We start from the raw sequence: 26,055 nt of genomic DNA, 5'->3' as shown, positions 1-26,055 counted from the left end.
GTCCTGTGCTTAAACTTCATCTTTCCTTTAAAAACTATAGTATATTTGAAAGAAAAATGTACCTGATGTGATCTAAGGAGATGTCCGAGTCTTTGTCTTTGTACTAAATATGTGTTGCAAAATGACCTGATTGATTTAGGCTTGAACTGGCTTGATTTAGGCTTTCCTCTTACTGCTTCCTGAAAGAGGACTCTATGAAAGAAGAGGAGCAACTCACCTTGGTGTTGCTGGGCTGTAGCCCGACATTTTGGCTTGAGGCTGAAACGACACTGTATTTCTGGAGGGAGCTCTTCCATAAGGGAGAGCTCTTGGAAGGTCAAAGTGCTGGTCCTGCCCTTTGGTCCTGTTCTCATGAGTTCACTGTCTCGAAGGTGACTCATCAGTATTCCGTATGGGTATTCGTGTCCTACACAGAAAAATCTAAGTGTACATTTCAGACTGACTGGTGCTGTCACCAGGTGTGCTACAAACAGAACATACTGCCCTTACTCCTGGAACTTTTGTTTGAAAGAACCCTTTTGTTGACTAAATGATCATTTGCATGCTTGCAGTTAGAGATGCCTGCATAAGGCTGGTGGTCCTTCCACAGTAGTCTGAAGAGCAATTAGGGAGGAGTTAGTTAGTTCCTTAAGGCTACCTTGTTTGGAATAAATATGGAGATTATTTTGGAAGTTGCATAATTTTGAGCCTTCCTGTGTTTGGATCTGAAAACATTGAAAGGTATTCTTGTTTTTTCTTTGACATTAACCAGACATTTACTCTACCTCTCACACTAGTATAATAAGGGTCCAAAAAGGAACCATTAGCGGCTAACGTTACATAAACAAAAGGAACAAGGAACATTACACTATGTCAAGCATCACTATCTTTACTATTATCTACCATATAATGTCTGTCTGTGAAAGACTTTTAATGACTCTTTACAGGTTGCATAATTAGTCACTCAAGAGTAATGGAACTGGCTTGATTTAGGCTTTCCTCTTACTGCTTCCCTTTGAGGTTGCTTTTCCCAGGTAATGATCAGAATGGAGAAATCAGGGCATTAGAAACACAATAAACAGATACAAAAAGAAATTTACATACTAGACAAACTAAATCCTAGTCACCTGACTACAATGAGATTGTGGTTGTCACACTTTAAGTGATTGCATTCTCTTAGTGTCATCCTCAAATACCATTGTGCTTTGACATTTTAAAGAGATTAAGTTCCCTTCTATTCCTCTCTTATTAATGAATGTAATTCCCTGAACACTAACTCTTCCTTTCCACCTGGCATAGGCACAAAATGCAATGTTCCATTCCTATCAATTACTACAGCAACATTCAGCAAATGGAGCACAAGGAGTTTTCCATAACAGCAATAAAACAAACCCATTTATCAAAATAGGAAGCTGGTAATCTACAAGGGATGTGTGCAAGTCACATTACAATTAAAATGTCAAATAAAGAACGTTTGCAAACCCTTACCAACAAGGGGATATCCTTCCTTTTTCTTTCCAGAATTTACCCACAACTGGTAATCTGTGTCTGAGCCCTTGGAGATAAAAGAATTCAAAGTTATAATAAATCTTTCAAATTTGGGGACTAAATGAGGACGTAGTTTTGACATTGTATGCTTTGCAAAAGGAAAATTATGGATACTATAAATTCTTATCACGTTGAAGAGGATGGAGATGGATTCTGAAGATGTGAATGCTGATTCCTAGAACTAGTGTCTCTTTCCCAGCCCCCAGTAGAGGACTCAGGAATCCTGCTTTTCTCCATCCAGTGATGGCTCAGGATCCATGAGCTGCAGTGGAATCAGGCCCTCATTGTATAGACAGGCCATAAAATGTCAAATTGGAGGTCGGCTCACTAACAAAAAGAGAACAAACTTCCTGTTTCTAAAAGGTGAATTTCCTCTTGAAAGACTGGACTTCTTTAATATTGAAACTTCTCAGAGAATACTGGACATCCAGTACAGCCCTGAAAAGACAACCTTGTTATCCAGAAAGACACAAATGCTGCTGTGTCTGTGATGACAAAGTAAAAAGGCAAATGCTGATTATTAGCTCAGCTACTTCTGAGCAGAAGAATTACCAACAGGCTTTGATAAGATAGGTAGCTGGCACAGTTTCCACTGGCTTGAGTTTGGTTAAGTCCAGCACTGAGGACAGAAAAGAACAAGAATTCTACCTAGAAAATAACCCTAGTAGTCACGGAAAACAATACAATCGTTCACTGTTACAGTTAGGACCCAACAGCACTGTGAACTCCACTTGAAAAAACATTATACTAATTCATCAGATTTTGCTGAATCCTCTAGGAAGGATAAAATAAAAATGGTTCCAATAAAGCTAGAACAGAGAAATCTGTTGCCAGTATTTCATATCCTAGCCTTGAAATTCAGATTAAAAATCATGGCCTACCTTTATAATGGAGAATTCTAGCTCTGATGAATATCTTACAACCACTCCCTTTTGCAACCACAAAATATTCAGTTTGTGACATTGTCCCTGCCATGTCTCCTAGCTAAAATTTTTAATGTATATATGAAGGGTGTAACTGGGTTATAGCTTTCATATGAAAGCCATAAATTCATTTCATAGTAGGGATGAGTACATTGGTTACTTTTTTTCCATTCTTGAGATACTTTCCTAAGAAGAATATGAAAATATGTCAAATGGTCTATAAAACCAGTGTATGGTGCCCCATGGTCGCATTAATGTACACAACTATGACTTAATAATAATAAAAAAAACTTTAAATAAAAAAATAAATAAATTTGAAGAGTAATCTAACACAATCTATTGTTTCCTGTGGCACCTGAAGACAAACTAAAAATCCCCTTCAATAGCTATCACCAAATATCCTCAATTCTTATTAAAAGTAATAGACATTTTTCCTGAAAAGCTTGACCATTGTATTCAAAGGTTAAGAGCCGGATAAGAAAATAAATCATGTCATTCATCTTCCTTTCTACTCCTGAAACTATATCCTCCCTTAAATATAGGTGTACAGAATAAAAATCAATGCAGAGGTGCCTGCTTTACTCAGTTCATATACATTTAACTATATTACAAATCTCATGTAAGAAAGAAAGCAGATTTCTTATCAAAAATTTTGGTTGTCCTATGGTTTAGTCTTTCTTCTTTCAGTGTGATAATGAGGGTAATAAATAATTTTTACAATGTTTGCATTGCTTTGGTAAAGTCCCTGATGTAGTTGTGCCTTCCTATAGCACCACAAACAAGCAAATCAACATACATATAATGACATCATGGTGTATCTTAAGTGTGCATTATGTCATATAATAGCATTAGTGTGCTCTAATATCAGAGAGCCTCATTTGAGGAATGGCATTTTTACAGTGATTCCTTTAGTTTCTTTTTTTTTTTTTAATTCATTCCCTTTAACAAAAGGTACTCTTTCATTCTATGCTGTTTATATAATGGATAGAGACACAATGAGAAAACCTTCCAGTTCTCTTTCCCCTACCTCATCTTTGAATACTATCATCTTCTCTACTGCTACAATTTCAAAACACTCACCTGTGCCACAGAAAATGGAAAGGGACAAAAACTAAAGGCAAAACAGAAAGGAGTATGGTGTACACACTACAGCGCTTTGAATCTAGTGTCTAACACAAAATTTGTCTTTTTCCTTCCTGATTTTATAGAGGTACTAGCCAGCTCATTCTCAGGATGTGTGGTCACCCAATGTTACTTTATGTAAAATGGTACACTGAGAAAATCCTTGAGAATTGGCCTTTCTGAGACTGATGGAACCTTGGAGAAATAACAGGATAGTTGCATGGAGGAGCAGTAGAAATATAGAGTCATGTAGGAAGGAGAAAAAGGAGTTCAAACTCTGTCAACACGGATCTGACATAAAAATGTTATATTGTACAATTTTCATAGTACAATCAAGGTGCATATTATTTTTGAAAATTATAGTCCAATCTCATTCTACCCGCAGTTTACACCAATCTAAAATAAGATTGGAAGAATGCCACCATGTATTAAGCTAATATTAAAGCATATTCATTTTAATTTCTACATTTTAGGGGACAAAGTAATGGTATCTTTAATAATCAGGTGTCTTCTGATGAAAGGGATAAGATTACTATGAACTTAAAATATCAGTGTGTTTCTAATAAAGATCATCCAGCAGAGTAACTTACGGTTACTCTTAGAATAGAAAAAAACATCTTCACAACTTCGTTGGCGGTGTGTGAGTTCTTTATTCTTATGGTTTTATACTGTAGGAAAAAAGAAATGAGAAATATAGCTGTGAATAAAAATTTTAAATCAACTGAAGAAGTAGTCTTGATTTTTTATGAAAAGAGTCAATCACAAGCTTCAGTAGAACACAATTGATAATAATTTACATGTATTCCCTTATAAATTGTGCCTTTTAATATAATATTTCTCTGAAATAAAAAGTTGTGTGGCCAAAAAGTATTAAAGCTTAAGCAAGTAAATAGGGGACCAAATGTATTTTTGGCACAGTACAGGGATACAGCTCCCAATCAAAGTAAAATCAACAAACAAGGAAAAATCCACACTGCCTCATTTGTATATTTGTTTTCCCATAACGTAATGGGGAAAGTACAGAGAAAGCTGAAACTTTATTCTTTTCCTCAGTAGTGGTTTTACAGTCCAGGCTTTTATTTCCTTGCAAGGCTTAAAGACAGTTTAGGCAAAACATGAATAATAACTGTTCACACAAATATATTTACATTTTTATTGAGAATTTTCTCTGTGTCAAACACTGTGGCTACTTTCCATAGCCAATCCCTCTCATAGAAAGAATTGAAAATTTAAGATATCTCAGTTCTATTAACAACTCTACCATAGAGTCTATGATCTGTCTGTCATAGGTATATGCTAAACAATAGCAAGAAACACTTATTTAAAAAGGAGATTTAAAAAAAAAATCAGCAAGATTCAAGCATATCATTGGACCTTGCAAAATTCCAAATAGGCAACAGTCAAATCGAGAAAAATGATATGTTATAAAGGAAAGAAATATTTTTCCATATACCTAAGTTTTACAACAAATCAGTTATTTGGGCTATGTTCATGATAGAGAGGGCCTTAAATTTACAAATAAGTATCATAAATGAGAATATAATGATATTTTAAAGATATGATAATAAAGCTATGGAAAATCTACAAATAATGTATCACTTATTTCTCCATTAACAGTAATTCTTTTCCATAAGCCAATTATTTCACATGACAAATTGGTTCTAAAGTTGTTTGTTAAGAAATTTTTATTTATATAAAGGATTTGAAATGTATCTACTTCAAATCATAATCTTAGTATCGTCAAGGATTATGCCAAATTGAATGAGAGAACAACAGGGAAGATTTGATTACACCTATAGTGCATGTTACAAGGCTACAGGTGAAACTTAGTAAATGTAGAATATAAATGTCTTAACACAATAACTAAGAAAATGCCAGGAAGGCTATGTTAACCAGTGTGATGAAAATATGTCAAATACTCTATAAAACCAGTGTAGGGTGCCCCATGATCACATTAATGTACACAGCTATGATTTATTAAAAAAAAAAAAAAAAGATTTGAAGCCCCAACCCAGAGACTTTTTTGCCTGACGTGTCACAGGAATGTTAAATACTGGGCTTTGACTTAAGAATTGATTTTAATAAAAGTTTCTGCTTTTTGTTAAGTCTAAAACCAATCCATTTAAAGAAATTATCTTATGGAGTTTTTTATAAAGTGAAGCATCTATCTTCCCAATTACCTACTTAGTAATAGTTTTTCTTATTAATTGGCATACATGTTCAGAATCATACTTACAGGAAGTGTACATGGCCATATGACTTTGTGGTATACTAAAAAAGTGAATTTCACCTGACAAAGCTCTCTAGCTGATGAATAACAAAAACAAACAAAAAAAAATGGATAAGGTGTTATTTGGTTGCACAATAGCAGTATTCATGACAGGTTGTGCACAGCTAAAGGAAGAAGACAGTACTTCCCCTTCAAGTGCTCCTAAGTGGGGGAATCACTCTGCAAGCAGAGCTCCTCAGAGAGACGCTTCCCATGAAATCTGCTTCAGAGAGCAATGGACAGAGTGTGTCAAATCATCCATGACACTCTAGGGGACTAGTGGTATCAACAGAGCACCCGACCCACCATATCTTTCATCTTTTCCTAACTGAAGAGTGGAACATCATTCCTTTCTCAAGAACTCACATTTTAAAAAAGTGTTCCAAAAAATTTATGGGGTTTTCTTTGAATATCATCTTGTGACAATAACAAACCACCATACCAATTGAATCAAATCAGGTGGTAATAACAATACATTTATTTCCACTTTTCTACAGAAGATCTCTGTACTTTAGTGCCTTAAAAATTTGAGTATTGCACTCAAGAAATCATATCTGGCATATGGGTCTTGTTCAGAACATTTGAATAAGTTTTGCTCTTTAGCCAAAACATAGCCATTCTTCACTTCATAGTTTTCCACAAATGAAACCATTTTGTGTGCTAGAGCTGTGGTGAACTATGACAGGATATGGTATCATAAGATTACTCATAAAATTCCATCTAATTCATCATCGATAACATCCTGGATTTTGTAGTAAAATCAGTCATCAATTATATATTATAACTACAGTTAAACAATATTTATTTGACCCATGTTGCAAAAAATTGGGGCAGAAAAATCCTAATCCCCTAAAAATGTCACCTTTCCCACATCATTCACTTATTAACCTGAACAATTCAATCCATAACAACTCAAAAAACACACTTTTCAAAACCACTTTTACTTCAGAATTGACAACTTGGAAAAATTATTTATAATAATAGGAAATAATAATAAATAATAATAGGAATTAGCTCTTTGTGGAAATAACTTTACGACCATTCCCTGCAGCTGCTGTTGATGAGATCCAGGAAACAGTCATGCACAGAAACTAAAGAGACCTCTGACAGCCGGTGTTCCTTCCGAGTGTAAATGTCAAATACTGTAGCTAAGATAAGCTTTTCTTGCTTCCTGTCCTCCAGAGTTTGCTTTGCATAGATACAAAGACATAGATACACCTAGGAAAATGCATTTTTCCCTGTGCTACACACGCACAGTCCACCCGTCTGCCTGCCTGTCTCTCTTATGTGCATTATCCCCAGTAATGTGATTTATGCAGAAACCTGGAATTAAATGTACTGCCTGATAATCACTTACATGGACACAATTGGCAACATCTTGAGTGTAGATTTTTAAGGGAATGTTCTTTGGGTCATCTTTGACTTTTTCCAGATCGATGTTCCTAATCAAATGCAAACACTGAGTTAGATGGAATTTGCTGAGAGATTATTTTCAAAATCAATCTGCTTTGCTAATATATTCAATATCCTCATGTGCCATGCTTATAGACATAAGATAAGACTCAGCAAAATCAGATCACTTTCTAGGTTGGAAGAAAATAAATAGAAATTGGGATGTTGGACTAAGGCGCATAAAAGAATAGGGGCCTCCATGTCTAGTGAGGTTTAAGAAGCATAAGCAGGTTAAGGCAGCTCTGGGTAACATTTTATCCTTATAGCTTCCCTGCCTTCTCTGGACATGTCCACACCATACTGATAACAACAGAAGCATATGTAATACTTTGCAAGGGCAAAGCAAAGCAATGACATTTTGCCTCTCATGTTGCTCTCCGACAGAGTGCAAATCTTGATACCTCTTGCTTGGGGAGGAGAAGGGGAGAGGAAGGAGGGAAGAACTATGGTTCTGACAGATGAGCCTAAATCTACCGTTGAAATCTGTATACACAATGGTGGGCTAAAGAATTGGCTTTTGAGGTACTCAGCAAAAGCCCTCCAGATATCGGAACTTAATACACACACTGAGGAAACTGTTAGTCCCAATTAGAAGACAGGAGGTGACAGGAAGGGTGGGAGGATATTCTTGACTACTTTCTGGTTGACATAAAATAACTAGACCTCAATGTTCTGAATAGTAATAGTCTCCTTCCTAGAAAGTAAGCCAAACATGTAAGAAAAGAACATATAAAGCGAATAGTAGCTCCCAAATACTCCATACGGTACCTTATTTTCAGGACAAATGAACAATTTCTACTTAAGAGAAGAGAACAATCTGGGGCACATCTCTGCAGGAAAGGTTGAATTCATTTCTTGCATCGTAAAGATTAAAACTATATATGCTGAAAAACATACCACTGAAGAAGAGAAAGCCATTTGTCTTTTTCCTGTGAAGAACTGCAATCAGAGAAAATACAGGAGGAAAATCACACAAACTACTCAGGCTAGCATATTGAAGATTGTCAATCCTGATGAAAATAGAAACAGCCTGCTGTTACTGACATAGCTGCACATGGAAGATGCAACCTCAGCATAACTGTGTTCTGGAGATGCCCAAAGGGAAAATGTCCTTTTGGAGAAATTTCAAAATCCCAACTCTAGTTACAGTAAATTATTTTTTATGGATTCTACACAGACCCTCTGTTTCACTGAGTTTCTACAAGTGGTTTTATATGAGCAAGGGTGGTAGCTCTTACAGTGCCAAGAATACTTGATGTATAATCCAACACTTGGTTTTCCCACATCTGTAAAGCTGGATTAGTTATCTCAATTGTACTGTGTTTGTAGTTTAAAGCATCATGGGATGGAAAGTATGCCTAATATTGAGATTAAAGAGGTGAAGGCGAAATTTGGCATATGAACGAAAATATCTTGGCTCAGCAACCAAAATGTTTTCAGAGATGTCAACATTTAAATACATACTGAAGAATTATAATTTAGCAAATGAGTTCATAGAAAACTTACCTTCAAGTAATACAACCTGTTTAAGCTCAATTCATTTCGAATTAAATGGCTATTATTAATAGTTTTCTCCAGCTGTATTTAATTCTTAAATTTATAAATAAAATGAACTTTAGACCAATGTGGTCTTCTCTGAAACTTTCTCGCTAATCTCTTCAGAGAAATTGGAAACCTTAGTTATTTTCTTGATCCAACAAAATTCACTTCAGAAGTATTTGTATTTTTTTCTGATTTTTGTTGCTTTGCAACATTCTGCATAAGCAATATCTCAGAACTGGCCATCAGAAAGCACATAGCATCTTGTCAACCAATAGTTAATGATGCAAACTCCATCTTTCATAAATTATTACATTTTCTTTTTTAAAACGCCCACATTTTCAGAGTTCATGTCAAAGCTCGGGTTTATTCAGTGTTGAGAATATATGAGACATATTCTTTATACCCACTCACTTTATTCAAAGAAATTAAAAAAACTTTCATTTTAAGATTCTTAGTAATTTTGTAACTTTTATTTGACAAATAACATGTATAGAGAATTCTGCACAAAGCTGAAGTGTAACACACCTCCCTAACCACCATCCAGATTATGAAACAGACAATCGCCATGGAAGGTCCACTGATGTTCCTATTCAGCCTGTGGTTGTCACCATTCCTACTTTCCATAGCAGAGAATAGTTTGCTTGTCTTGGTACTTTCAGTAAATATAATCATACAGTATGTGCTGCTTTGGCCTAGCTGCTTTGATTCCACATTACATTTGTGAAATGTATCTGGATTACTTCCTGCAGCTTTAGATCATTACTTCTCATTGCTCTATGGTGTTCACTAGTTTGACAACATAGCATACATTGCTTCAAAAAATAAATTACCAACTGTGTCGGGCAAACTCTGTAATCTTCTTATTTGTGTAAACTTCTTAGGTTTTCCCTTCCTCTTGCTCTATCCTACAATCAAGGAGTTATTTTCTTTCATAGTTCTTAATATCATACAATTTTACAGGATAAAAAACAAAAGTGCTCTAAAAGGAACGGTTATCTTTGAGTTTATAAAGACACTTTAGCTCTCTGTTGGTAAAAGCACTTAAGACTATGAAAAATACAATACTAATATTCAGAAGGGAAAGAAGTTTGTCATAAAGGTAAGAAAGTAAAGACATATTGGAAGATTATCTCAAATGATGGAGGACATAAAGTTCTGTCCTGCTCAGGGCAAGCTGGGGACCATGTCACTCAAATAAGCTGTCTTTAGGGGAAAAAGGAGCCCAAGGAAATGCTTTTCAAGAGCAATTATCAGAAAAGCCAAAACTCCACACCTTTTTGTAAGAAAATAATCTTAACTTTAAAATAATGGCAGATTTTAAGCAAAGATATAAAAATAAGATGGAGAGCCCCTGCATCCTTCTCACCCACTTTAACTTTCCTCTAATGTTATCCTTTTACAATATCATGACTATTTTTTAAAGCTAAGAAACAATATTGGGACACTATTCTTCAAATAAAGTAAGTTCTTGACTTTATTCAGACATCACTGGGTTTCCATTAATGTCCTTTTTCTGGCCTAGGAGCTAATCGAGTATCCATAGTACATTTAATTATCATGTTTCCTTAGAAATTGAGAGGGAGGGGAAGGAGGGGTGGAGGATGGGCAGAGGGTGGGTGATTGGTGGGATAACACCTGCAGTGCATCTTACAAGGGTACATGTGAAACTTAGTAAATGTAGAATATAATTGTCTTAATACAATAACTAAGAAAATGCCAGGAAGGCTATGTTAACCAGTGTGATGAAAATGTGTCAAACTGTTTATAAAACCAGTGTATGGTACCCCATGATCACATTAATGTACACAGCTATGATTTAATATTAATAAAAAAAGGCATTTAAATGGTGACATGTATTTATACTTCTAAATAGCCCCCACTTTTCTGTAGTAGGAATGAAAAGCTTGGGTACTTTAAAACTTTGTACTTGTCATTTTTCTGCATTACTTGAATTTTTAATCATGATTTTATGTTATTTTTATGAATATAACAAATAAATTATGTGACCAGGGCCAAAAAAAAAAAAGAAAAGAAATTGATCTATGACAGTTTCTCAGTCTTTCCCTGTTTTTGCCTATTTACTTTTATAGTTTCGAGGTATACTGGTCAGTGATGTTGTAGAATGACTCTCAATTTGTGTTACTTCGATGATTTTCTCATTATTACAATAGAATTATGTTTTTCTATGGGGGGGAGAGGACCATGGAGCTAAATTGCTTTTAACATGACATTATATCAAGAAGTACATGATATCCACATGCCATGACTGGAGATATTAACCTTGACCACTTAGTTCAAGAGACATTGTTTGAGCAATAAAGTGTACATAAAACTTGTTTCCACATTCCCCAACCCCTCCTTTCTTATAAAGCTTCATGAAAATTATTTGATTAAAAAGGATGTATGGTCACAACAATCACAACAAATAGATTCTCTGTACATGGAACTCCAAGGAGGTCAAGCAATAGAAAATAAGGATATCTATGGATGTCTGCCATGAAAAACAAGACATGCAAGGAAAGATAAAAACATATGTTATTTCCAAATAAGTTCTTAAAATCTAGACTTCACCTCTTTTATGTTTACAGGGATGGAGCTAGAAAATATCTTTTCTTAGTTAAGTATCTCAGGAATAGAAAAAAATATCCAATGTACTCAGTACTACTGTGAAACCAATTTATAAGGACTCACACTCGCATATGAAAAATGAACCACAACTCTAGCCTAGGATGAAGGAGGAAAGGAGAGGGAGAGGGGAAGAGAAAGGGTTGTGTTGATAGAGGGAGGATTAGTAGGGGAACCACACCTATGGAGCACATTGCAAGTACAAGTTGGTTCTATCAGGTGAAGAACACAAATGTCTAAACGTTTTAATTGGGTAAATGAAGTGAAGGCTATGTTGATTAGTGGCAGTAAGCATTCCAATTTGTACCTATACTCAACACATTGAATCCAAAAATGCCATAAATATGTTCATGATTTATGCACCAATGACTTAATAAAAAAAAAAAAGGAAAAAACAAAAACTCTTGTGGATGTCACTAGTGCAGAGTAGAATGCCATGATATCCCTGTCTTTACTAGAGAAGTTTAACAGTGTGAAAAACTTTAGTCCTTTGGCTTTTGGATGAAGCCTTAACAGTTTGGTGGTGCTGGGCAGAAAAGCAGAATGAAAAGTATCAGGTTCATCTATAGGACCCTACATCTTTAAGGGAAAAACAAATCCTAAAGGTGTTCAAATTCACAGCTGTGATTTTTGCCTCCCCCCCCAAACTGAAAAGTACCAACTAAGAACAGTCAGGAGAAGAGGAAACAAATTCTTTAATCCTAAAATCCAGGAAATAATGAATCCTGGAAAACTGAAGTTTACTCCTTAAAATCTATACTTTGCTCTCAACTCCCACATTTCCATAGAAACTAAATAAAAACTTGATACAGAATTCACAACCCTGTATGTCATGACATCAATTTTTTTGTAGGATGAAAAACTACTTCTTTAGCAAAATTTGGAGGATAAATAAGTTATGCAAACTAAATCAGAATATTTTATAAAATTAGCTTCATGCATGCCATTTCAGTGTCTTCTAAAGACTTATGAAATTCAAAGGCTCGGTATGTAAAACAAACACCTAGCCATTAGGAAAGGGGATGTTGAAGAGGGAGTTGAAGGGTTTGACCAATCTACTCCCCTTCATTATCCCTAGAAGTTCAAGTCCCCTTTGTTGTTTTAGTATGCAGGAAGGGTGGAGAACGAAGACTTCATTCTTGGCAAGGGAGAGCACCCCCAGAAACAGAGGAATATTAAACAATAAGCTGAGTGAGTTGGAACAAAGAAAAGTCAGCTAGTTTACATTTAAGCTAGCCAAATGCTGGCAAGCTTCCTGCCTTTTCTGAAATTCTAGCCTGATAGGGATAGAGCTTTTAAACACCTCAGCTGGGTCTGTGAGCACTCTGAGGAAAAATGGCCACAGAAGAGACAATGACAAAGACCTAGAAAGATACATTAACTGGGTCATTTCCTGCATAGTAAACAGGCAAAGCAGACACCCATTTGGGATATTTGCTTTTCCTTGGGCAGAAACCAAGGCAGTAGCTCAAACCCTGAGATATGGGTGGAAGAGCTTAAATCCCTTATCCTGGAGGAAGATCCTCTGTGGTGGTGATGGGAGGAAAATTCCTGCCTCTCCCTGATTCCTCAGAGGTGGTGTTTTACTAAACAGGGAAGTAATGGAGTTTAACACCTCCTTAGAAATCTGTGTGTGCGATCTCAAGCACGATGCAGTCTCATTATAAGGCTCAGATTTCAGATTTCTCAAGTCTACTCAAACCCTTAAAAAACAAATACAATAGGGGCTGATATGCTCACTCAAAGAATGTGCTGGCATCTTTGTTCTCTCCCTCATCTTACCCTCTGGGCAAATGAATATTTATGAAGCAGAATGGATCAAACACTCTGGGCCATTGCTGGAATCCCTCAAACAGTCAATGGACCCTTGACTTCCCACCTTCAATTCTGTTCTCTGTCTCATGTCTCTTTCTTTGCCATTGTTTCTAACATTATATTTCTTCAGTCGGATGATGCCACTTCCACAGGTCTTAGTGGACCCTGCCCCCATGGCAGGACACTGACACAGAAGAGCCCCTTTAAAAGAGATTGGCCAAGCCAAGATAAATGACTACAAGAGTCCCCCAAAGTGGTGTTACTTTTCATATAGTTTAAGCCAAAATCTCTTAGGGGAAACATGTCACACAAGTGTATTGGTTTAATTAGGTGTAAAAATCAGTTATAGATTTCATAAACAATCAGACTAAAATGTTATCTTTCTACCAATTTGGGGAATAAAATTTGCCTGAAGTTTTCCCTCTCATCACAGAAATGACCACAATAGCTCAGAAAGGTAAATATAGGACAAGCTGTGGTTCTTACTTGAAAGTGGCCACAAAGTTCTGAGTGGGCCAGCCCAAGATGAAGGACTTCACAGCCTCGGTGTTGCCTTCTCCCTCTTCAGCCAAACAGCGGGTTGTCCACATATCTGATAATTTAATTGTGTTTTTTGTCTTGAATTTCTTGATGCACCTAGAAAGATGAAAACAAAGGGACCTCTGGCTATTTTGTTTCTTAAATTTTATGGGAGATTTTGTACTTGTGATAATTGTCTCATAGGCTCCTATGATCTTCAGGGGCCATCACAGTCAACTGTAATGTGTTTATCTCCCTTGTTCCAAAAAAGCCTCTAATACATTTGGTGAAAAATTTACTCCTCATGCATGTACGTACAGAGAAATGGACATAAAATAGCCATTTCATTTTTCTATTCATTGAGCATTGCATTTGGAGCAAATGTCTTAACTTTAAATTTACTACTTTTACAAAAAATTTACTCATTTATTATCTATGACTTATTTCCAAAAAGACTTCAAGGACGGTCACAAAACTGTACATGTTTTATTAAAATGTTTATCAAATTTTCATGTCAAAAGAGAGCCACAGAAAAAACCTGAGATTGGAAGAATTTATAATATGTTTTCACCTGAGAGGTTATAAGATTTTCTAGTCTGTAGCAGCATAGAATATTTTACATTTTCAACCTTAAGATTTTGGTGAAACTTTCTCCCCTTATACTCTTGCTTAAATTGAAAAATATAGGCTAAAAAGGAATATAAAAAAAAGCAGGTTTGACAGAATCAATATTTATCTCTCAAGATGTAGAAGGTGATCTATTTTTAATACAGAAGTGAAATTGCTTTCAGAAAATTCCCACCTAATCCTCCTTAGACCCACATGGTAGAAACCATCATATCCCTTCATTTAATAGACATATTTTCTGCTCAGACAGACTGGAAAATTGAACAGAAGACATTGAGTAGGATGAAGTGAAATACACAGGAAGACTTGGGTCCCTTTAAGCATTCAGAACCTTTGTGGCAAAACTAGAGTAAAATCTAAGAGACCTCATATATGCAAGTATCCCTGAAACTCTGATGCATGAGATATTTATGGCTAAAACTTAAACAGAACTTGCAAAGATCACAAAGATACTACAGGAAGTATAGAATCCTGCATATGGATAATCTAGTTTGAACTGCTTCCCCTAGAGTGCACTGAATTTACCTGCACTCAGGTTGTGGTATGATAGCTTCTTCCTGTTGAATTGAAGTATTCTTCACCCTACTGCTATGAATCAGTAGATTTTGATAAAATAAAAAAGACGGAATTACAGAATGAATCTTATTTCATGATGCCTGTTATTTAGGTCATATAAAACTGTAATTACAAGTCTTTTAGAATGAAAAGACTCTTTCATGTGTGGTTTCACACATTTTGTGTCTATGTGGTCTACTTATAGCTATCTTGTGGAAGCATCCACATATACTGTCCTGGGGGAAAAGTGATAGCATTTTCTATTCCCTAGATCAATAATATTCAAGCACAGTTGACAAAAACATGGAAGTGTCTAAAATTATGATCAATGACTTCCATCCTCATATACTAAAAATAATGGCTAGGCTTGGCATCTGTTGCACAGTGATTATTGCACCGGCCACATACACCCAGTCTGTTGAGTTCAAACTGGAACTAGGCCAACTAAATGACAACGGCCAACAAAAAATAGCTGGGCATTGTGTTGGGTGCCAGCTACTTGGGAAAAAGAGGCAAGAGAATCACGTAAGCCCAAGAGTTTGCGGGTGCTGTGAGCTGTGATGCCAAAGCATTCTACGGTGACAGTGTGAGACTCTGTCTCAAAAAAGTAATAACAATAATAGTGGCTAATATTCTTGAGAATTTAGCAGGTGACAGTCATTGTTGTAAGTACTTTACCCAAGTTATTTCATACTGAAACATTTTACAGAAAAGGAAATGGAGTCATGAATAGATTGACTTGCCTAAAGGCAAACAGCTTACAAGGCAGACCAAGAACCTGATCTTGAGCAGAGGTAGCTCCTGAACTTACTTAGGCTCTTAAGGAGCATAAAAAGCCTTGAATATTTCCAATTCTCTAAACCACCTGCATGAAAGGATCTTTCCCTGAAGTTTCGTTCAGCTGTTCTCCTTGACCTACTTTTTGGTGTTGTTAAGCTCTCCTGAGCGTCAAGGCTTTCTGATGGAGCTATTAAAACCATCCAGCCTTAATACTTGCCTGATTATGTCTTCAATTTAAGCACAAATCAATAAATAAATAAAGAAGAAGGAAAATAACATAGATCACCCAATCTTTTATTTATTTTCAAATTCATATTCCACTCCAAAAAGTGCTGACCTTGTTCAAAGTTTCCACTATATTTCCTTACCAATAAAATCCCTTTGGGATGTTGAATATTATCCCTAAATCCCAGATAAAAATGGAGCAATAGAAATTATTTTTTGCTAGAGACAAAATTGTGTGTTCAGAAAACCTGACCCCGAAGGGAACACAGAGATTTGTGTACCATGGCCAGACAGAGCACACAAATATTTTGGTGAGATTCACTAAATTTATTCCCAATATGATATTCAGTACTGAATGTTCATTTATTATCTTCATCTCCAAAGAAAACAACGTGGCACAAAAATATGCATCAGCAAATGAGTTTCAAATTCCAACACTCTACATGACTTCTTTTTCTTTTTATGTCTGTCTATCTTAATACAGTAGCCACTAGCCACGTGTGATTAATTGAACTCAGAAATTAAGTGAAGTTTTAAAATGGTTTCCTCAGCTGCACTAATCACATGTCAAATGAATAATGGCCGCGTATGCTACCATAAATAACAGCAAAAGTTCAAAACATGTGCTTGTGACAGAAAGTTCCATGGCACAGGGTCATAGTACTAAAGCACAGCTGTGGGAGGAAGTGACTGCCTCTCCACGGGCACTGAAGAGGTGGCAGTTCAGCTCCTGGCCCTAGGCCTCTTCCAGAGTCTGGTCTGAGGGACACCTGCGCGATCCTAGAGCCCATGCACTGGAGGGACCCTACAATGGCTCCCCTTTACCAGGGGAGAACCTGTTGAGAACCAGGTGAGAACAGGTTGAGAACCTGTGGGTCGCCACCCACGGGAACTGTATTAAAGTGCTGCGGCATTAGGAAGATTGAGAACCACTGCCTTCACCAAAAGCACCTGCTGCTCTTCCAGCGCCCTAGAGGTGACTGAGTAGGAGCCTATAGGTGCGGCTTTCCCAGCTCCCCTGGCAGAGTGGCCCAGACGTTCAGGTGCAAGTTGCTCAGAGTCCTTAGCCTCGGACCTCGTGCCAGTGAGAAGGCAGGAGCAGAAAAGGCACAGAGGAGACGGGCACTGGCCTTCCACATGCTGGTGGCCTCTGGACGCTCCTCTACAAAAGACAGGGAACGCTGTGCTGGGGACTGGCAGCGGGGAGTGCCCAGTCTTGCAGGCTCCGCCATTCCAGGTCTGACCAGACCCAGGAGGTGTGGGAAGGCCCCCTAGCGGCAGCTGGGGTGAAAGAGGCCACACCTCCTGTGAGCCCTGGTCTCTATCCACCATCCAGCGGCTGCTGAGCCAGGACCGCCACACCAGGTCAGGACAGGCTGCTGGGGTCAAATTAGAACCCAGCAGAGGAGGAGCTCAGAGGCCTACCCCGGTGAGAATCTGCTCTTCCCTCAGGCAGAGTGGTCTCCCAGATCATCCAAAACTTCAAATATCCCCAATGGTTATAGACAGTACTTCAACTTTCATGAATTGACTGTCCTCAATAACAGCATTTCAATGGATAGAGAGAAATTGTGTCACTTCCTAAAAACATTAGCCTGAACACAGATTTAGGTTATGTGTGGAAAAATAATGGAACCTGAAAATAATGGAATCTTAAACGAGAGATAATTGAAAGCAATAGAAGTAGATAATGGGTGCAAGTTTTGTCAATATATCTAAAAACAGCTGTTTTCAAGTGTTAAATCTATTGAAAATGTTCCTAGCAAACTATGAATGTCATGTTCATGTAAGCAATGTACGGAATAATAAATAATTTAAGGTAAAAAAATATGAAACATTTCTCTATGCTAAATAGTGTTATAACTGCTAAGAAAAAGATACCAAAATCAAAAAAAGGCACAAATCTTCTTCCCTAAGAGTTCAATGAGTATTGGAAGTAGTCTTTAATGGCAGAGCTCAGGACATTTGTTGCTGTCTGCTTATCAAGCTCCAGGCTAAGCTTTGCACCTAATGAATACAATGAATGCAGTAAGGAAGACTGATAGAGCCAGCCCTTGGAATTCAGATCCATGTACAAGCTCCAGCTGTGCCATTACTTATGATAAACTTACCTAAACATCAGGGTTCAACATCTTAAAATAAAAAAAAAAAAAAACTTATCTCAGGGGGTTGCATAAATGAGACCTTTGTGAGCCTCTTATAGTTATGCCTACCATGAAGAACTCATCCAATGTTTTAAATAAACGTCTATTTTAAAAAGAAAATTAATGATTTGGTCTTCCATTAAAAGCCTCTGTACTTAGAATTTCATGTGGACATTTTCAAAGGCAATGCCTTGGGAAAACAACAAAAACAACAAAAATGAAACTCCTTTTCATTCTGGGTATTACTCATAATACCATATCCGCTTCAAAAACTGCATGTGTAGGCATCATTTATTTTAAAAATACTCTGAAACCCTTTTCTTTATGTTACCTTTCATTTTGAAAAGGACACTAAGCAATTCATACCTTTTCTTACTAAATGGCTATTTAGATGGAACTATTTACTCATAACAAAGGAAGGACTACTTTAATGATGAGAAAAACCTGTATGATTGAGAAACCTTCTATGAAATAGGTAACTAAAAAAATAAAAGAGTTAAATAATTATAAAGGCAACAGACCACATGCTGGCTAAAAGAATGGACTTTGAAGTAAGATTGATCTAGGTCCAAATGAGGGTTAACTAATTAGTCTTTGACCTTGAAGAAATTGCTTAACTTCTCTAAGTATCAAGTTCTATTGTAAAATGAGACAAATATTAATGAATACCCATGTACAAAAATGATAAAATTGTTACAATTGTTATAAGTATCTAAGAGAGTATACCTATAATATCCCAATACATGCTTGGTTTCTTTTGTTATTAATGCCAGTCACATGAAATATAATATTTGTAAAATTATTTAGCCTTGTCCATGTCTTATTTACGATGCAGAATAACATACTTGTGTGAGTGTGAGTAGTAGATAACAGTAACTACTATTGTTTAGTGACTGAAAATATCTCTCACAGGATTGGACTTTCAAAACTACTTTTCTCTTTCCTAATGTTTCATAAATATGGAGAATGAGAATTAGAGCCAGTAGCAGCCACCATGTTCTAGGTTGAGTGTTAACTGAAGTGATATTTAGTGTTGAACAGAAAGTGACTCCTCTAGGACACCTCTAAAGGATATTCCAGGTATGTCTGCATCAACCTCTTAGCTGTCATTTCTCAGATAAAATCCTCACTATCTCTGTCATGACTAAAACAGTAACTTCGTATCAAGTCTATTGCTTCTATACTGGTCTAACTTCAAACCCAGTTTCTAACTAACATGAGCAAGAATTATATTTTTTTTTGCCAAAAAGTAATAATGCTATGCCACTCCCCCAGCAAAAGTCCTTCAGAAAAAAAGTCCTTATAAAAGGCTTTGTGGACCCAGATCCCCAAGATGGTCCCCAATAATCCTTAATTCCTGTTATTCTCACTCTATTGTAGCTCCCTCCGATGCCTTACCAGGGGTGGCCTGTGTGGCCCATTGCATACATCAGAAATGATGGTACACTACTTCAACAATTAGGTTATAAGAGACTGTGGTTTCTATTTTGGGTGCTATTTCAATTGCCTATTCTCTTGGATCTTCCACTTTGAAGGAAGCCACTGCCATTATGAGCAGCCCTGTGGACAGATCCACATGGACAGCAGACATCTGACCAACAGCCAGTGGAGCACTGAGGCTGCCAGCATCCACTTCCAAGAGTCTTGAAAGTGGATTCTCCAGTTGTAGCTGAGCCTTGAGCTAATCATATCTGTGCCAACAAGCTTGAGTGGCCTGAGGAGGCCCCGTGAACTATAAGAATCTAGTGAAACACTCCCAGATTTCCAAATCAGAGAAGATGTAGGAGATGTTTGCAGTGCTGTGCTGTTATGTTTTGGGGTAACTTGTTGTACAGCAACAGGTAATTAACATGCCTACAAAGGTCCTGATAAGCTAACTTTGCTTCCATTTTTTTTTTTCTTTTTGCTTCAAAGTATTACCACCCTCGCCTGCTCATTAGGCTCCAGTTACACAGGGCTTCTTTTTACTCCTCTGAGGGCCAAGCTCTCCCCACCACCTTTGTGCTTGTTGCCTCTACCTAAAATGTTCCTCCTCCCTATATCTATCTAAATGGCTATTTACATTTCTTCCTTCAATGATTTTCTCCTTGACTACACCTACCAACTATACACCTCATCTTTTACTTCACCCAGTACCCTATTTCTTCATATAGTAATCACAGTCTGTCATCCTATCCCCCCAACACACACATAAGTTCCCATATTAAAATGGAAGTTACCAAAGAGCAAGGACTGAACCCATCACCTTCTCCGTTATATCTCCTACATAACTCAGGCATGGCACAGGAACTAAATGAATGCTTGTTGCATAAATAATTGACACATTTCTTTACCAAAAAAGGAAAGAATTATAAAACTCAATTTAGATGCTGGGCATAGTAAGAGACTAGACATTGTGACCATAGGCACTGAGTCCACTGAGTGAAAGAGTATCTTTGCCAGTGAAAATGCAATTGGATAATGATTACCAATAGAGAATATTCAGTCCACTTACTTGGTTTTGGCCACAACAAACACATCATTGTACAAGAATATATGACGCTTCTGCTTCTTCAGGCCTCTTTTCAGTTCAACTGGGCCGTCGATCAGCAGAGTCCTATTGGAGCACACAGATGGTGACACAACAGGTGTTGACACTAGCAGATGGTCTTTCCCACAGATCAGTAAGTTAAATGATGCAATACAGGCTAAGTTTATGAGGACAAAACCCATTCTCTAGGGCGGTGCCTGAAGCTCAGTGAGTAGGGTGCTGGCCCCATATACTGAGGGTGGCAAGTTCGAACCTGGACCTGGCCAAACTGCAACAAAAAAATAGCCAGGTGTTATGGTGTGTAACTATAGTGCCAGCTCCTGGGGAGGCTGAGACAAAAGAATTGCCTAAGCCCAGGAGCTGGAGGTTGCTGTGAGCTGTGATTCCATGACACTCTACTGAGGGACAGAGGGTGAGAATCTGTCTCTAAAAGAAAGGAAAAGAAAAAAAAAATCCCAGTCTCTAATACAAATTGAAAACTGAGCTAGATGTTGTGGTGTGTGCCTGTAATTCCCCCCTACTTGGGAGTCTGATGCAGAAGGATCACTTGAACCCAGGGGTGTGGTTTGCTGCGAGCTTGGGGGATGCCATGTGCCCACGCTGACAGAGTGAGACTCTGTCTCAAAAAAAAAAAAGGAAATTTTGGTGAATAACACAATGCGTATTTTTTTTTTAAGCAATTCTTTCTTTAATACAAAAAAAGGACCCAAAGAGGATAGTGATCTGTCCAAGGTTACAGAGCCAGTTCAGTTTTATCAAAGAAACCAGAACTTTTTCCCAGTGAGGTTGCAGCAGGGAAGTCATCTAGGATCCCAGATTCCTGGGCCAGGACTGTGCATGCAAACCACAGGCGACTCAGGATTTCAGGACCCTGTGTCCCAGGCCTGACTGCTAGTCCCAAGCAGTGTCACCCTGGGGATCTGCTGCGGTCTTCTACGGCAGTGGCCTCAAAGTTTGGTTCAGGGACCCCGGGGGTCCCAGAGACCCTTTCCAGGAGTCCACAGGGTCAAAACAGTATTCACAATACACAATGCGTATTTTTTTAGTATTTTTATTTTCAATTGTTTCTACAAATAAGCTTTAAACTTTGATAAAATGTGCAACCTTTATGTTTGAATACTATGTGATGTGAGGTACACTTTTGAATCGCTTTGAACCCAACTGAGCATACATACCAGCTCTGAAAGGCTTTATGATTCCTACAAAATATAGGCCTTATAAAGTAACCTCAGGACAGGTGTCAAATTTTTCATTATTAAACAAACAATGCTGGTGCTAATGGAAAAAAACAACAACAACAAAATCCGCACCTACAAGAAATGTGACCCGAAACTCACCACGGAATATAATGTTCTAAGCACACACCACATGTGCAGTACAAAGCCTTGCACTTACCTGCCAGTAGGAGGCTGTTCTTCCAGGACTCTGTCTAGCAATGTGTTTGTTTTCTGTTTTGGAAAAAGTAAAAGAAGACCATGTGGTTTATAAGAAAATAAACATTGACTTTCAATCCAATTCAACAAGTTTTGTATTGCCCAGCTTTATATACCAAGGACTCTACAATTTCATTATGCCAATAAAACTATAACATCTAAAATAGAAAAGTTTTTTTTTTTTAAAGGATAGCAAGTATGAAAGCTTGTATAGGAAGTAAGATTGTGTTGTATCTTCAGTGAATAAAGTGGTTAAATGTTGATCACAGTATTTGGGAAAAGCACCATTATTATTGGTATGTTGTGCCCAGCCCTATGCTGAAGGCTGAACATGGATTCCCTGATTAAAGTGTCATCCCAGGAGGTACTACTCTACTTCAAAGGCAGGACAGGTCCCAACTACCCTTCAAGGAAAGACCAGTACAGGGTGGACAAATAGTTAAAGAAAAGGCCCAGAGAATAGTGTTCTCATGAAAATAGAACGAACCTTGAAATCTTATTTTAAATTTAAATGTTTACACATTTGTAGATACTTCCTTCCATATCATTTTTTTTTTTGCTGTAATTAAAAGGTACAGTTTTCTTTCTAATTTAAATATAATCAGGCTACTCTGTTTTCAGTGATCAAAAATTTGGGATAAATGCGGTATTATTTAACTCAAGTTATCAAGATAATTATGCTCTAAATTTAACCTGATGTACTTAACACCTCTAAAATCAGTCCCTAGAGATTCACGAGTAAAAGTAACAACAGAGTCACAAAGAGCCATGAGTGGACTTTAGGCTGTATTACCAAACCCATTCTCCCTGCTCCACCCTCTCCCCCTGGCCTGGCCAGAGCTGTGACCCACTTTCTAGGAGACTAGACCAGCCCTGATGACAGCTGCCTGTTGCTCCAATAGGAACCACAGAAACCCTACTAACTACCGCAGGGTCATTATGCCAATGCAGGATTTAAAAGAACTAATTCTTAGCTAGTAAAATAAAACCTAACTATGCCATTTAATTACAAATCATGCATTTATAAGGGGCTGAGAATAACACTTTCTTTGGTGTAGTTCTTAGCTCACCAAATCTCCAAGCCCCCAGAAATCTCTCCCAAATTATTGTTTTCACCCCTGCTCTGTCCTCAGTTTTGCTGTTCCCCTCATTAATCTTTTGGCTCCCATGTAAAAACTATATACACAAATTCCTTTCAGGCAACTGTAGGAATTAGACACAACATTAATAAAATGTTGAAAGCAGATAGGTTAAAAGGAAAATTATCAAATTTCTCATTCAAGAATTATTAACCTTGAATTATGTTTAGCCTAACTTACTTGCAATATTTTTTAAATTTTTTGCCATGTTGTATATTTGGTGTCTCTGTACAGAAAAAGCCCATAGGTTCCATCACTTTCCCAGAATAGTCGAATCCCTCTCAAGTTCAGTGATTCAATAACCTAGTTTATACCTTATAGTGTGAAAGCCAAATGTCAGTGGTTGCATTACCCACAACTCTTAGGAACATACCCTCAGGAATCTAACTCCTTAGGCTGATGTGACTACAGTAGTGGCAAGAAGAAAGGAACTCTGGGAGACAAGGATTTGCATTGCAATATGAAGTGTAGGAGAGTCTCAATGCTGGAAGACTGGATTGAGTTTACTAGAAAATTAGGCAGTTTGGAAATACTTGACTTTTACTTGTGGACACACACACACACACGCCCTTCCTCCCTCAATCTCCGAAGGGAAAAAGCACTGAAGACAAAATGTAGACTCAATACATCAAAGGATGAGGGGCCAGTGCTGACTCTCACCCACAGTCAAGTCTTGGGAAGCTCAGACACTTCCAACCCCGGGGAAGGGCTCTCACCCCTCTTCAATGGTCCTCTGGCCAACCCAAGATCCTGGAGGGAAGATTTAGGAAGGGCACTAAAATCAGGACAAGCAGAGAGCCTATGCAACTCCCTATGTCTCTGCAGCACCTTGAGAAAGTTTAAGGAAGAGCCAGGTTATCCCTCTATCAGCCACTTGTTTCCAGAGAGTCTGGAAGTGTTCCACTGCCATAAGGAAACACAGGGCCAAATATTAGAGTGACTTATGCAGGGGGACAGGGAATTCGGAGACATGGACAGAAACAACAGTGCCAGTTCCTGAGTGAAGTGAAAGGCTCTTATCGCAGGTACACTTGCTTGGAATCCTTCTACAGAGACCTGGACACCAGGGGAGCCCTCCTGCTACCTGGTGGCTGAGTTATTCTGAAGGGAATGTACAAGATGAATTCCTCCTGCCACTTGGTGGCTGTGTTTCTCTAGGGAAATCTTATAAGTCATTGCTCAGGTTGCCCCTCCCAACTATGACAGGGAACACATGCCACCCTAACACCGCCAACAACATCTGCACCCCTCTCTAGCCTCCAGAGTCCTAATTGGACAGAGGAGCAACACCACCAGGGATCACCACCTCTGCCCTCTCTACAGTACACCAAGGCCTACCACCCCCTGGGTGGCCCAGTTTGGTCGAAGGCAGGCCAAACCTCCATGTCCCCATGGTGACCAGGGTCATGATCCTGCACCCACCCTTCCAACTCTCACCACCACCTCCCCGACCTGGAGTCATTTCTGGGCTCCTGCAGTGGGTGTGGAATATCCCCCTTAAATCATACCGTGCAGCCACCAGTGGTCTATCCTATTTCCCAAAGCCCACCACCCACCTTCATCAAAGTTTGCTGTTCCCCCATGGCACGTGCTGCTGCTCTTGACGTCTCTGAGCAGGCCTCACTGAGGGGTGGTTGCCCACATGTCACCTTGTAGGTCTTCTCTGGCTGTGGCATCTCAGTCCTGGCCCCGCCCAGGTTCAGTTGTCCATAGGTCAGTGCTGGGATCTTGAGCTGTGGCATCTCCAAGGTATCCACACCAGTGGGAAGTGGTGCACACCTCAACTTAGGAATGGCCCCCACCAGAGGCAAATCTGTGTCAGTCCCGCTCAGGGTCTGTAGCACACAGGTCACCTCAGGGATGGCCCCCACTGGGGTCAACTCTGTACTGGCCTCACCCATGGTCTGTTGTGCACTGATTACCTCTGGAATCCCCAACTGTGCTGTTTCCAAGGTGGCCACACTAGGGAGGAGTGGTGCACAGCGCACCTCCAGGACCTCCTGCTGTGGCATATCCAAGGTGGCCCCAACAGGTGGGAGTGGTGCACAGGTTATCTCAGAGATGGCCCCCACTGAGGTCAACTCTGTACTGGCCCCACCCAGGGACTGTTGTGCACAGATTACCTCTGGGAACCCCAACTGTGGCGTTTTCAAGGTGACCACACCAGGGGGGACTGCTGTACAGCTCACCTCCGGGACCTCCAGCTGTGGCATCTCCAAGGTGGCCCCAACAGGTGGGAGTGGTGCACAGGTTACCTCAGGGATGGCTTCCACCAGAGGCAATTCTGTGTCGGTCCTGCTCAGGGTCTGCGGCACGCAAGTCACCTTAAGAATGGCCCCCACTATGGTCATCTCTGTTCCGGCCCCACCCAGCATCTGTTGTGCACAGGTCACTTCTGGGATCTCTAACTGTGGCATCTCCAAGGTGGCCACACCACTGGGGAGTGGTGCACAGCTCACCTCAGGTATGGCTTCTACCAGAGGCAACTCTGTGTCAGACCCGCTCAGGGTCTGTGGCACACAGATCACCTCAGGGATGGCCCCTACTGTGGTCATTTCCATGCCAGCCCCACCCAGGGTCTGTTGTGCACAGGTCACCTCTGGGATCTCCAGCTGTGGCATTTCCAAGGTGACCCCACCAGGGGGCAGTGGTTCACAGCTCACCTCAAGAATTCTCCGCAATGGGGTCAACTCCGTGCAGGCCCCGCTCAGAGTCTGCGGCACATAAGTTACCTCCGGGATCGCCCCCTCCTGGGGCATCTCTGTGCCAGCCCCACCCAGGGTCCGTGGCACAAGGGACACCTCGGGGATCACAGGCCTTGGCATCTC

The 26,055-nt window shown here is 38.9% G+C and overlaps 1 long non-coding RNA gene across 1 annotated transcript; it reads right to left on the bottom strand.

Annotated features, from left to right (window-relative positions):
* Positions 1-342: 342 nt before the first annotated feature.
* LOC128570827 (uncharacterized) lies at positions 343-13,804 on the bottom strand. The gene is made up of 3 exons (XR_008375643.1): positions 13,762-13,804; positions 1,468-1,534; positions 343-406 (listed from the first exon to the last, which is right to left on the bottom strand). It is a non-coding gene; the product is annotated as an uncharacterized LOC128570827 (long non-coding RNA).
* Between the last annotated feature and the right edge of the window lie 12,251 nt (positions 13,805-26,055).

This window comes from Nycticebus coucang, chromosome 18 (assembly GCF_027406575.1).
Source record: "Nycticebus coucang isolate mNycCou1 chromosome 18, mNycCou1.pri, whole genome shotgun sequence".
NCBI classification, from domain to species: Eukaryota; Metazoa; Chordata; class Mammalia; order Primates; family Lorisidae; genus Nycticebus; species Nycticebus coucang.
Note: the sequence above shows the minus strand (reverse complement) of the source record. Positions and strands in the feature narration are given on the sequence as shown.